Consider the following 14,897-nt stretch of genomic DNA (forward strand, 5'->3'; position numbering starts at 1 on the left):
TGCAAAAAATTACAATCTCACTTACATCCTTTGCACACTTTCTTATATCTCTCTTAGAATACCTGCATGTTCTTCATACAATAATATAGACTACAAGTGACACTTCAAATTTCCTAATACTTGTGTTAAACGGTTAAAACCCCAATATGACAGTTTGAATCCTGAAGCTCGCGATCTTGGACAACCTGATTAAAATCTGATGTGGTGAAAGTGGCTAGATGTTTTTTTTTATTTACCTCTTTTTCAATGTGTTGTGTTGTTTGTTTTGTGACGCAACAAATGACGCAACACAAGGTAAATAAAGACATCTAGCTCCTTTCACCACATCAGATTTTAATCAGATTGGATCTTGGATTACTACTATTCTATTAGTGGAGCTGTAACATCATCGTAAAACCGTAGGCATATTTACAGTACTGTTCAAAAACGTACCGCCAAGAGTCAGGGGAAAAAAATATGCTCTGGCTGTGAGTTTGAGTCATGAGGATTACCCAGGGAATAGAATCACTCTTTTGTTCAGGAACAACTTTTACTATAGCTCTGCCAGACATCGACGGCTGTTATTAAGACCTAAATGTTACTCCTAATCCAGGATTGGTCTGTAACAGTATAACCACTGGGATTACAAAGCGTGTATACAGTTCCAAAAACTGAGTTTTCAGAACTGTGCATGTGATGATTATTGAAGTTCAGATAATTTGTGTTTACATGTAACTATTATCTGTTTAGTGATCTTAGCAGCATGGATATTTGATAGTTGCATAAATGCATATATTACAATATAAATTAACAATATCATAATAACTGTAGGGTAACACTGAGATCATTTATGTAACTGTCAATTTGATAAAGACTTCTTCACACCTTGTCAAAAAAAAAGAACTGGCTCGTTGTGAAAATATGGGGATTCCACACTATACTGCAACTTCCAGTAATTTGATTTTGACATTTGAAAATGTACAACAAAAGTCTAACTTCAATCGATAGCTAAAATATTTTATGACATCACAATGTAACACTGGCTGGTACTGTGTATAGTGACGTGATCATAGTGTACTGGTAGATTTCAAATAGGGCTGCTTTTTTCATTATCACACGTGATTTACATCAGCTGCTTTTTATATGTTGAATATTCCTTACAACTGAAAACCTTTAGCATTCAAATGCTGATGGTACCCCACAATGTTGGATTTATCATGCTACATTGTTGACAATAGCACTTTCGAGACCAAAAGTTGCTTCCATCTAGGATTGCTGTTGGCATTTACGCTACATTGTTGACGATAGCATTTTCAAGACCTGTAGTAGATTCCACTGAATTTCCATTTGTTAGCATTTGTCCATCGCTGACATTCAACGCAGAGGTTTCACTACATACACTTGTTGACATGGCAACCGTTTCTTGAATAACTGTCTCTTGTGAAAATGCATTTTCCATATTTTCAGGTTGCATAACAGGCTGCTGGATGACCTCTTGCTGGGGAAGTTCAGTATCTGGGGCAAAAACTGTTTCCTGTGTTGCAATTGTCGTTTGTGTCTGATCATCTGTTTCCATGGCAACAGATGTAGTATCAGCTGTTGGCACGATAGAGTCTGTGTTCTGACTATCTTCTTTGACAACTGTGTGCGTGGTGGCTTCATTAGATTCTACCACTGAAGGTTCTGAGTTCGTTGTTTCTGTTTGGAACAATGTAGGGTCTATAGAAAGTAATGCTTGTATTGTCTCTAGCGGTATCCCACCATCTCCGGTGCCAGTGATGTGTATGGTTGAACCATCTGGTTTCTCAATAGTGTAGCCATCTAATGTTTTCGACATGATATAGCCAGGTGGTAATGTTAAGATTTGCCGTTCTGTTACAGTGTTGCTACTCACTGGTTGCATTGCAACGTCTGATGAATTATCTACTAGTTTTGGTTCAAGTGTTGCGACAGTTGAAGTATCTGGCTTGGGATTGTTAGGCAGCTGCGTTTCTGGCTTGGGGGTGCTGTGCAACTGTGTATCTGGCTTTGGGGTACTATGCAGCTGTGTATCTGACTTGGGGGTGCTAAAGGGCAGAGTGTTTGTTTTGGGGGTACTGAGCAACTGACTGTCTGGCTTGGGGGTATTGAACACTACATTGTCTGGTTTGGGGTTACTGAGCAATTGACCATCTGGTTTGGATGTACTGGCAATGGGTTGTATTCTGTTTACTATCCTTCTGAGTGGTGGCATCTTGGGACTCTGTCAATTGAATGATGAAATACATACAAATTACAATGCATCAATCACATTTTGTAAAACTTTAAGAAATACTGTACCATAAATATAATAGGAACTCATAATTAATGTATCATATTTCTTTTTCCATAATTACTTTATTAGTCCTTTGTCTAATAAACTATATTAGAATAATAATAATAATAAACACATATAACATTATTTTGCACAATTTGACACAGTGTATCTCCCATTTCCCTGTACACATGATTTTGATGCAGCAAACTCCGAACTATCTACACTACAACCGACATCATATTTGTGAGATTGCATGTGTCTATAGTTACCTTCACAAGACAGCATTCAATATAGAGACTGACTCCAAATTGGCACTGTTCAAGGTTACTATGGCTTACCTGTTGGGTAGTTGTTGGTACAATCTCATTTGAACTATTTGGCTGCGATTCGTTAGCATTGACTGGTGACGACTCCACATCAGACTTTCTCTGTGGAATAAAGCAATATACATGATATTACAAATATTCAAGTTTGTGAGAGAGCAATCTTTTCACTTTTTTCTTGCACAGTTAGAATTTGATTAGTTTATGATACACTGAGGAATAAGTCTTTAACTGTTTGTGTGTGTCTGTCTGTCTGTCTGTCTGTCTATGTGTGTGTGTGTCTATGTGTGTGTGTGTCTGTGTCTGTCTGTCTATGTGTGTGTGTCTGTCTGTCTGTCTGTCTGTCTGTGTGTATGTGTGTGTGTGTGTGTGTGTGTGTGTGTGTGTGTGTGTGTGTGTGTGTGTGTGTGTGTGTGTGTGTGTGTGTGTGTGTGTGTGTCTATATGTATGCAGTAATGTTTTCGGTAAATTGCACTGCACTGAAAATACCACTAGTATGCGCAGGCACCAGTGCAAGTAATCTCTGGTACATATGTAATAACATACAGTTCCTGGCAATGTTTCTTACATGTTCAAGTATACATGTAAATGAAAATAAATTATAAGTAAATTTCTAGGCAGTAGTACAGTAAATATATTTTGTGCTCATTGACAACAGACTGATACAGTGTATGCTCACCGGTGATGCCGCTTGTTGAATGTGATCTAATTTCCTTCTTTTACTGGCCGACTGATCCACCAATTCATCTTGCGACACCACTTCTATAATCCGTCTTTCCTTCGGCATCCTCTCCGCCTCCGATGGATCCGTCACAAGTAGCTTATACTTAAATTCATATTCTGGAACTGGACTTTCTTTGACATTGAAACTTCCCGTTTTGATTCCGAGCACATGTGCCATAGCTTCATCTTTAATATCAATAGTCTGTGTAACTAGCTTGATGAAGTCAGTCTCCTCAACATTCGCCAGCTCCTCTTCGCTGATAGGCTCTAGGCATTCTTCAGCCATCTTTTTGATCTCAGTCACAACTTTACAAAGTTCTTTGTATACATCCGAGAAGTGGGGTCGGGATGGTCGACCCTTTTCTACTTTCATAAGTAGGAACTCCCACACTGTTACAAGTTTGGATAGACGGGGAAGTACAAGTTCTAACACATCTTCATCTCCGATTGTCTTCAAAAGCTATGAGATAAGACAGCGAATATTACGGTTAGTGTACTGTACTAAAATGTCACAAAACACAGATAGAATTCCCGACGAGTTTGGTGCTTTTGTCAGCTTTCTTGAATATTACACACTTACGTTTGAAACGATGACAGAATGCATATTATACTATGTTTCTTTTGTACCATGAAAAAAAATCATCGCGTCAGTGCAATAAAATCATCCCTGCTATGCAATTGTCTTGGGAGTACATAGATTACTTACCTCCCTAATTCTCTGTTTTCTCTTGGCTAATGACTGTGGAGGATACACCACTTTGACATCACTGGGTATTTCTGTCTGATTCAGCAATGAAACCCCTTTGATTGTCCCACCAGCTGTTGATGACGTTGAATTTGACATTGATGTCGACGGTGATGATGTAGTGGGTACTGGTTTGCTTGCCAATGGTCTTAGATTAGATGTTGTTGCTGAATTGTTCTGTACTCTTGGTGGCCTACCAGGCCTCCTTGGTGGTGGCCTCTCACCATCACTGTAAATGTACAATCAGAATTCATTTGATTTCTTAATTTTCGTAAAAAAAAAAGGTTCAAAATTTGAGGACTTTTGATTAAAATAAGACCCATGGTACCAGTACCACCAGTTTGACGCAACACTGACGCACACTATTTCTAGTTACGCACCAAAATTTGGTGTTCTCCTATCTCTTACTATGTGGTAACTCACACGAAATCCCAGTTTGACATTTTGACTCGCAACAATAAAATTTAGCTATCATTTTAACAGAGGGCACACTGAGTACTACCATTGATAACCATTCAGGGACAAAGGGTGTAAAATAATAAAATATTTCATCTGAAGGCTCAAATTTAACCTTTATGCTTGGTAGTCAGATTTAACCAAGTGAAATGTATTCAGCTACAGTTTTCTAATGATTTCCATTGGTGTCATAAAACCACAACTTATAAATTTGGTAGTCTAGAGTACAAGAGATTATGTGCATCACATGTTTGTACATGCACTGCTGGGCAATACCCCCAAAAAAGATTATTGGAACATACATACATACATGTATGCAAATGAGCACACAAGCAATCTATAATGTACTAGAAATCACATACTGCAGTTATACAGTTATATTCTTACAACTTTTGCTTTTTTGTATAAACATATGTAATAATAAAAGACCCTTGTGATGCCTGAGTGCCAAAGTGGGGTACTCAGGGTACTTACACTCATGTTTTCACTGTTTTCTGCGACACTACTTTCAATTGCTTTGCTCATGAGAGTATGACCACAGAGCTAGCGAACATCACAAGCAGTCATGCAAATACGCAGAGTTTGCCACACAAGCACTCCGGCATCACTGGGTTCTGTTCTTTAACTTTATAACATTAAGTTCTATCACCTCTTTGGGGACTTGGGAATATATACAAGTATTGTGTCTCAGACCACAGTCATGCTATCCCTGCCTCTATCTGTCTGATAGAGGGACTGTGATTAGACAGAGTCACAATCCATGCTATGCCACAGCAAGTTAATGGCTACAATATTAGCAAATGGGACTATAGAAACTTAGGGGTTGTCAGCAGTGGCCAAATAGTTAGCTCACATGTCTCTTACCCCAACTGACTAGAGTCTGAGTCAAATCTGTCAAGAGTCAGCTAATTGATTAAAAATTAACCAGCAGTCTGTACCTAAAAAGGGTGATGCTATTGTAAGTTTTGACCCTGCAAAGCCATGCAGGTTTTCCCAGGGTACCCTGGTACTCCATTATCCTCCACTTTTAACACTAGAGCACTCAGGTGCTGCATAAGTGGTGACCATATTTGGATTTCTAAATTCAATTTGGATTAATAAAGTATATATAATTTATTATATCATAAACCCCTTTGCAAATATCGTGATTAGGAGGATCACATAATCATAAATATCACTGTTACTATGATAATATTTGTCAGAGTGTATGATGAAATGTTTACAACCAAGATACGGTTTTATAGGATGTGATCACAACGTGTATGTTTCATCTAACTCCAGACACACCTACAGTACATATCAGTCCACAAAAACCATATCTACGTTGTGAAGACAAATTTCAACATTTGCAACCATACCAAATGCTACCGGTATGTCAACTATTGAGAGCTTACGTGTGTGCACATCCGTTTTTGAATTTTAGAGGTTAACTATTCCATATTAAATCATACACAGTTGAACTTCCCCTATCTATGGTTAAATACTACAAGTGGCATTATTACATTAGCACCAGGACTATATAGCTAATTGCCTTCAAATTGAAAATCTCCTGTGCAAGCAAAGCCAAGACACAGAGACTATTGGCCACCCAAAATACACACCTTATCTTTGGTAGCGGTGGTGGCTCAGGTATATCCTCTTCTTTACCATGAGTAGGGTTCAGTTTAAAATGTCTTGCCAATCCTGCCCTACCTATGTAAGATTTCTCACACTTAACACATTTGAACTTCTTTGGTCTCTCTGAACCAAAAGGATATTTGAAATTTTCCGACCTATCGGCATCATCTTCATCATCATCATCTGGTGTATAATCTGAGTAATCATCCTCAGTATCGCTACTAACTGTAAGTGCACCAGTCCTCAGTGTTTTGTAATCCCTAACCCTGTATGATGGGGGTTTTGATACTCTACCTGACCGGGTCACAGCTCTGTGTGGCTTTTTCTTTTCGTCTGACTTAGAAGTTTTATTCTGATTGTGGTTCTTTTCTGATTTTGTGGACTGTTTTGTTGGGGTCATTACTGTCGTGGTTGTTTTGGTACTCGTCACTTTTGGCTGTGATAGAGTAGCATTTGTTATTGGAATATTTGGTGGAACTAGTGACGCTGACACTGTCGTGACTTTCTGTCTCGGCACAGCGAATCCTCTGGTAAATGAGGATATTGGTCCGAGAGGTGGCATATTTGAATGGATATTAGTAGTCTGTACACTTGTTATAGTTTTGTCACCATTCAGTTCCCCAATTATAGATCTATCTGGCACTTGTACTATAGTAATGTGTTGGTTGTTTTGTATGGCTGCCTGAACTTCTGCACTGTTTAAAATGTTCATTAGGGAAGGGTTGCTTTGGAGCTCACTGATGGTCATAGTTGAACTTGTAGTTGCTGCAGCAGCAGAATTGTCTATCAAATTTGCTATGCTACCCAGCAACATACTTGCCGGCATATTCACTGCCGCACTATCATTGCCATTTCCTAATGTCGACACATCGACTGCATCTGTACTTGCGATTGTTTGTGGTGCATGTACTGGTTGCACCGTCGTAACATTCTCAGAAGCTGGCGAAGCATCTGTTTCTGCTGGTGTTGCTTGTAATGTCACGTTGTCTACTGTCGGCAAGTTACTCTCATCCGAGACTGTTTGAAGATAAGCTGGAGTTTCATCGATGTCTGCGAAGGCCATCGATACGATATCTGTGGTTTCCTCTGCCGTCGTCTTCTCATGTTGATTAGCAACAATGGTTTCGAAGCTGCCTTGTTCAGATAAAGAATTTGCAGCTCCTCCGACAACATCTACTTGCTGTCCATCCGCCATGTTGAACATGATCTCGCAATGAATTCTGGGGGAAATAAATGTCGTCGCTAATGAAGAGATTAAAATCGGAAGTAGGGCCTTTGCGATGGATAATTTTCGTGACGGAATCGTATTTTCACCATTAAACAAGACCATCGAACTAAAATGGTCACTTACTAAGAAAAAACAAAGGAAGACCATGGGGTAATAAAACCTGCCACATCTTTATTTATCTAAGATTCCCTTCCCACTTTAAGCATCCTCCGATAGCTCAGTTGGCAGAGCGGTGGACTGTAGAGGTAATGATCACTGACATCCATAGGTCACTGGTTCAAATCCGGTTCGGAGGAGAGGCTCAATTTTTTTTTCTTTTCCTCGTGAATACGATTTTCATCGGAGTGAATAGTTTCAAATTTGCATGTAATCTCTTTTCCCACTTTTTTGCACCTTTTTTTTTGTACAAAAAAGACAAAAAATACATGTAAAATATTTACTCAATACATCATAATAACGTTTGCTACACCACATAAAAATAGTGTTCAAATTTGTACACTATTTTCAACTGGAACTCACTGTATTAAAATTATGTCTGCATTCACACTGTGTCGTAAAGTGCATGAGTATATTACGACAAGAAGTTTGAAAGCACAGTTTTTTTAATGGATCACACATACTACTTGTATACACAATTTATTTTTATTTGTTTCACTTCACACAAAGATAAAAACGTACCAAGATGAAGTTGACAGGACTATGTTGATACCCGGCCCAAAATGAACCACTGTTTTCAATGCCTATACCACACGACCGGTCGTACGACCAAATTTTGGTCGTGGATAATAGTAGCATATACTAATACGAGTAATAGGGGCTACAGTAAGAAATACCCGGATGTTCGAATGATCTTGGACATAGGTCGTCTTCTTCTTTACTCATGTTACTTATCAGGAGTTATCATGAGTATGAATCTAAGACCAGACTAAAAATCAGATTCACATTGGAAGAACATATGATTATGAATCAAATCTCCTAATTATGAGGCTGGAACTGGGGCTCAATATATTAGAAGAGTCTGTCTCATTAAGTATCTTCAATATGTGAACATGAATCTGAATCTGAGACTAGATTTATACTCTATCTTGATAAGAACATCAGTCCTAAATTTCAGTAATATTTTTTGACCGGTCGTATGGTCGTGGCAAGTATTTTTTCCAATAACTTTTCTCCCCGGTCGTATGGTCGTGACAAATATTTTTTTTCACTGTCTTTTCTCCACGACCGGTCGTATGGTCGTGGCATGTATTTTTTCCAATGACTTTTCTCCACGACCGGTCGTATGGTCGTGGTATGTATTTTTTCCAATGACTTTTCTCCACGACCGGTCGTATGGTCGTGGCATGTATTTTTTCACCATCTTTTCTCCACGACCGGTCGTATGGTCGTGGCATGTATTTTTCCAATGACTTTTCTCCACGACCGGTCGTATGGTCGTGGCACGTGTTTTTTCCAATGACTTTTCTCCACGACCGGTCGTATGGTCGTGGCATGTATTTTTTCCAACGACTTTTCTCCACGACCGGTCGTATGGTCGTGGCATGTATTTTTTCACCATCTTTTCTCCACGACCGGTCGTATGGTCGTGGCATGTATTTTTTCCAATGACTTTTCTCCACGATCGGTCGTATGGTCGTGGTATGTATTTTTTCACCATCTTTTCTCCACGACCGGTCGTATGGTCGTGGCATGTATTTTTTCCAACGACTTTTCTCCACGACCGGTCGTATGGTCGTGGCATGTATTTTTTCACCATCTTTTCTCCACGACCGGTCGTATGGTCGTGGCATGTATTTTTTCCAATGACTTTTCTCCACGACCGGTCGTATGGTCGTGGCATGTGTTTTTTCCAATGACTTTTCTCCACGACCGGTCGTATGGTCGTGGCATGTGTTTTTTCACCATCTTTTCTCCACGACCGATCGTATGGTCGTGGCATCCATTTTGGGCCAAGCGACGTAATATTGGCCCTAATTTTACATAAGTCATAAATATGATTGAAGTTTAGGATGATCGAGAATAGCTGACAAGTGTATACGGACTTTGATCGATACTTGTACACCTTTGCCAACACCTTCGCCACCTCTTACTATAAGAAACGTAATTCATTTGTTTTAGTTCGCAAGAGGAAATGGGAACATGAACGATTTGTCCTATTGCAACGCTTACTATTTCATGCACCATTTACATCGTCATTGGTATGCAAACTAAACTAGAAAAATTCATTCAAAGTTTAAAGAGTTTTATTAACTCTGCAAAACATTCTTTCAACGGGAAATTGTATTTACCAGTCTTCGTGCTTTCTATAGAGTCTTCACGCTGTTTCTGTGGTTTAATTCGCCCGTTTCCGCATATCGACACTCAGTTACTTAAAACAGGCACTGCACAATGACCTTGACTGCTTTCACGTGTTTCAAATATCACGTGAAAAAATGTACAAATCTCTCCAAAATAACTAAAACCATTGCTGAATAATTAATTTTGACGATCGGTCTTTTTGTTTTCACCTCAATAAACGGATCCGACCAGGCTGTCGTCGAGACCTGAGTTGACCTCAAATGCGTGACATCGCACCGGTAATTTCCGGATTGTCGTTCGTGTAAGTTTCACGATATGTCGGGCCCACCCCAACATGACATGCAGCACGGCCTAGTTTTGAACCTTTTTGACAACTCCTTTTCCACATAAATTCTGTTAAAATCAATTAGGGTGACGACCATACAAGAGTCACATGACATGTCGTACACGCAGTGTTGTTTATCTCTCTGCTGTTCGATGTGTCCCAAGAGCGAACCCGTGTCGACTTTGGATTCAAAAAAATGTTACGTATAAATCCGAGAAATTTTAGGTACATGTTCATGTAAGTAATTTTAGTAATGTAACAAGTAGAAAGTCCGAGCCCGGGCCGATTCCAGTTCGTCGAATACTACACGATCATTTCTGGTCGTGACAACTACCGCCAAAGGAAGTCTCTATCAATTTGAGAAATTCGGCAAAAAGACTTCTTTTTAGGTGTTGATGAATCCATAATAAAATAAGGTTTTTATAGCAATCACATGGTTGTTTTTGTCACTCATTTATTGCTGAACATTCCATTCAGGCGATGCCATCTTGTGCTGGATAATACTTCACGTACTCCAGTTGTGTTCCAAACCGAAGGTGTCGGCCTACAAAGCATGTAACCTGCAAAATTTAACCTGGAGGTCAAGATTCAAGTTCGCAGCTGTGGGTAATGGACATTGAACCGATTCAAGTTCAAGTTCGATTCGGTTTTAAGTCGGTTTTTCCTGTCCTAACTACGACAAGTTAGATCGTCTAAATATAAAATGTAGAACGATATTTAGATCGTCTAAATGTAAAATGTAGAGCGATATTTAGATCGTCTAAATATAAAATGTAGAACGATATTAAATCGTTTAAATAATGGATGGTTTATCAAGTTTAGATAACGATATTTAGATCGTCTAAATATAAAATGTAGAACGATATTTAGATCGTCTAAATATAAAATGTAGAGCGATATTTAGATCGTCTTAATATAAAATATAGAGCGATATTCAGATCGTATAAATAGTGGATACTTTATAAAAGTTTAGATAACGATATTTGTATCGTATAAATATAAAATGTAGAACGATAATTTAGATCGTTTAAATAGTGGATGGTTTATCAAGTTTAGATAACGATGTTTAGATCGTCTAAATATAAAATGTAGAGCGATATTCAGATCGTATAAATAGTGGATACTTTATAAAAGTTTAGATAACGATATTTAGATCGTCTAAATATAAAATGTAGAACGATATTTAGATCGTCTAAATGTAAAATGTAGAGCGATATTTAGATCGTCTAAATATAAAATGTAGAACGATATTTAGATCGTTTAAATAATGGATGGTTTATCAAGTTTAGATAACGATATTTAGATCGTCTAAATATAAAATGTAGAACGATATTTAGATCGTCTAAATATAAAATGTAGAGCGATATTTAGATCGTCTTAATATAAAATATAGAGTGATATTCAGATCGTATAAATAGTGGATACTTTATAAAAGTTTAGATAACGATATTTGTATCGTATAAATATAAAATGTAGAACGATAATTTAGATCGTTTAAATAGTGGATGGTTTATCAAGTTTAGATAACGATGTTTAGATCGTCTAAATATAAAATGTAGAGCGATATTCAGATCGTATAAATAGTGGATACTTTATAAAAGTTTAGATAACGATATTTAGATCGTCTAAATATAAAATGTAGAACGATATTTAGATCGTCTAAATGTAAAATGTAGAGCGATATTTAGATCGTCTAAATATAAAATGTAGAACGATATTTAGATCGTTTAAATAATGGATGGTTTATCAAGTTTAGATAACGATATTTAGATCGTCTAAATATAAAATGTAGAACGATATTTAGATCGTCTAAATGTAAAATGTAGAGCGATATTTAGATCGTCTAAATATAAAATGTAGAGCGATATTCAGATCGTATAAATAGTGGATACTTTATAAAAGTTTAGATAACGATATTTGTATCGTATAAATATAAAATGTAGAACGATAATTTAGATCGTTTAAATAGTGGATGGTTTATCAAGTTTAGATAACGATGTTTAGATCGTCTAAATATAAAATGTAGAGCGATATTCAGATCGTATAAATAGTGGATACTTTATAAAAGTTTAGATAACGATATTTAGATCGTCTAAATATAAAATGTAGAACGATATTTAGATCGTCTAAATGTAAAATGTAGAGCGATATTTAGATCGTATGAATAGCCGATAGTTTTCAGTATAAAGTTTAGATAACGATATTTAGATCGTCTAAATGTAAAATGTAGAACGATATAGATCGTATAAATAGTGGATACTTTATAAAAGTTTAGATAACGATATTTATATCGTCTAAATATAAAATGTAGAACGATACATATCGTCTAAATAAAGTTTAGATAACGATATTTAGATCGTCTAGATATAAAATGTAGAACGATATAGATCGTCTAAATAGTGGATGGTTTATAAAGTTTAGATAACGATATTTAGATCGTCTGTAGAACGATATTTAGATCGTATATATAGTGGATAGTTTATAAAGTTTTAGATTTAGAGTAAGATCATAATGGTTAACTTAGCTTTCTAATTTCTAACTTAAAAACTTTAGATTTAGATTTAGACACTTCTAATTTATCTTTCTAAACTTCTAGCTAAACTTTCTAAACTGGCTAATACACAATTCCGCACCTTGCTGCAGTATACTTAACATTTTAGAAGCGTCATGTCATCTCATCGTGGACGTATACAGAATCAAAAATATAAATTAGATCAAAGGCAAATTAAGTTCAAACTGACATTTTAAGATACACAAATATTTGCATATTAAAAGGAATCGTGAAAAACCACATCACGTATTCAAACATGGTATTTAAAAATGGGAGCTACGATCGTACAAAGGTCGTGGGGGAAAGAGTGCAAAAATATTTCTTCATCACTGTCCCATGGTCGTGGAAAAAAGACAGTAAAGAAATACATACCACGACCATACGACCGGTCGTGGAGAAAAGACAGTGAAATAATACATGCCACGACCATACGACCGGTCGTAGAGAAAACTCATTGGAAAAAATACATGCCACGACCATACGACCGGTCGTGGAGAAAAGTCATTGGAAAAAATACATGCCACGACCATACGACCGGTCGTGGAGAAAAGATGGTGAAAAAATACATGCCACGACCATACGACCGGTCGTGGAGAAAAGATGGTGAAAAAACACATGCCACGACCATACGACCGGTCTTGGAGAAAAGTCATTGGAAAAAACACATGCCACGACCATACGACCGGTCTTGGAGAAAAGTCATTGGAAAAAATACATGCCACGACCATACGACCGGTCGTGGAGAAAAGACAGTGATAAAATACATACCACGAACAACATACGACCGGTCGTGGAGAAGATAGAATAAATTTATTGTCCGAGGTCAAACGAACATCCGGGTATTTATTACTGTAGCCCTGTGTATTATATGATACTAAACATCCACGACCGAAATCTGGTCGTACGACCGGTCGTGTAGCGTAGGCATTGAAAACAGTGGTTCATTTTGGGCCGCATATGACTATGTTCAATGCACTGATGTGGATGCAATAGAGAAGTCAGGAATAAGGTATGTGATAGTCAAGAATGAAATGCATGATAATTATATTCCTATTTTAGTGTCAGCTCCAGGCCTGATGTGTTGATATTCAAATCTAGTTTTTTGGGGTGTACTTTTGTAAAGTGTACTTTTTCGTTTTTGCATGGTTTACAGTAATGAACTATTAAATTTTGTATATTTTTATCAAATATTTTATAAATATATGAACATATCAGAATTGCACTTGATAAGGCCAACCATCCAAGAGCGACACAACCACAACTTCAATAAACTTGTAAAACGAATGCATTACTATTAAACAAAGTAGCATCATACCTTTCTGAACTCCTACCAAGTGTAATGATACTAACTGCTCAACACAGGGTTCAAAGTCCACATTCCGATAGCACACATCCTATCCTTCAGATACAGGGCATCAGCCATTGCAAATAGTCCATCAATCTATTAACACAATCTTTCTACTCTTTTTGATGTTCCATTGGTTTCTGGTTTTTAGATTTGTTGTATCTGTACGTGTATGCGTGTAATTGATTTGTTATATTTTATTGCAATTGAATAGAAAACCATTCTAGGGATGCATTGTTGGTAATAAATACATTCAAATATTTTAATGAATATTAAATAAATAAATAAATAAATAAATGAATGATTAAAAAATAAATTAATCAATAAATTAATAAAAAATAAATAAACATGACTCATTCAACCAAGTATTACAATTTCTAGTCTTAACCCATTTGTCTAATATGTGTGTCATGTCAAAACTTTGTTATAAACTGTTTATATGACAGTTATTGCATGTTTATTTGAAGGGAAAAGAACACCTTATGAATTCACTATGTTTAATAAAAACATAGATGTTAAATGAGATGAATTGTGTTGGTTTCATTCTCTTTCAGTGAATGTACAGAACTGGTATTGATCTGAACTCAAGTATAGTAGTGATGTATAGGTATTGTTGTGGAACATGTTAAACATATTGTTTTGCTATTCAGTTACAATAACAATAGAAATAGTCAACAATATGTTTAACAATAGTTCCTTACCAAGGCCTGTACATCACTTCCGCTTTTAGTTCTAAACAATGCCAGCTCCATACTGATAAGTGAAAGTGAATGAAACCAACACAAAGTTTTTATAAAACATAGTGAATTCACAATCTATCCTATCTCTTTAATAAGTTGAGAAGCTTTCACAGAAATGTTCACTACCGTCAGAGAATAGCCAATTTATAGGACAGGATCGTCTCAAGACTTGTCTTTACAAGTTGTCATCATTTCAAGATTATATCTGCATCACAAAAGGCAACCATCACTTATCAATGAAATCGACTACATGCCAGGAATATAACTCGTT

At 36.8% G+C, this 14,897-nt stretch overlaps 1 non-coding gene across 1 annotated transcript; it reads left to right on the top strand.

Annotated features, from left to right (window-relative positions):
• The first annotated feature begins 7,573 nt into the window (after positions 1–7,573).
• Trnay-gua (transfer RNA tyrosine (anticodon GUA)) lies at positions 7,574–7,663 on the top strand. Its single transcript is given in 2 exon segments — positions 7,574–7,610; positions 7,628–7,663. It is a non-coding gene; the product is annotated as a tRNA-Tyr (tRNA).
• Positions 7,664–14,897: the final 7,234 nt, after the last annotated feature.

Source organism: Glandiceps talaboti, chromosome 2 (genome assembly GCF_964340395.1).
Source record: "Glandiceps talaboti chromosome 2, keGlaTala1.1, whole genome shotgun sequence".
NCBI lineage: Eukaryota > Metazoa > Hemichordata > Enteropneusta > Spengelidae > Glandiceps > Glandiceps talaboti.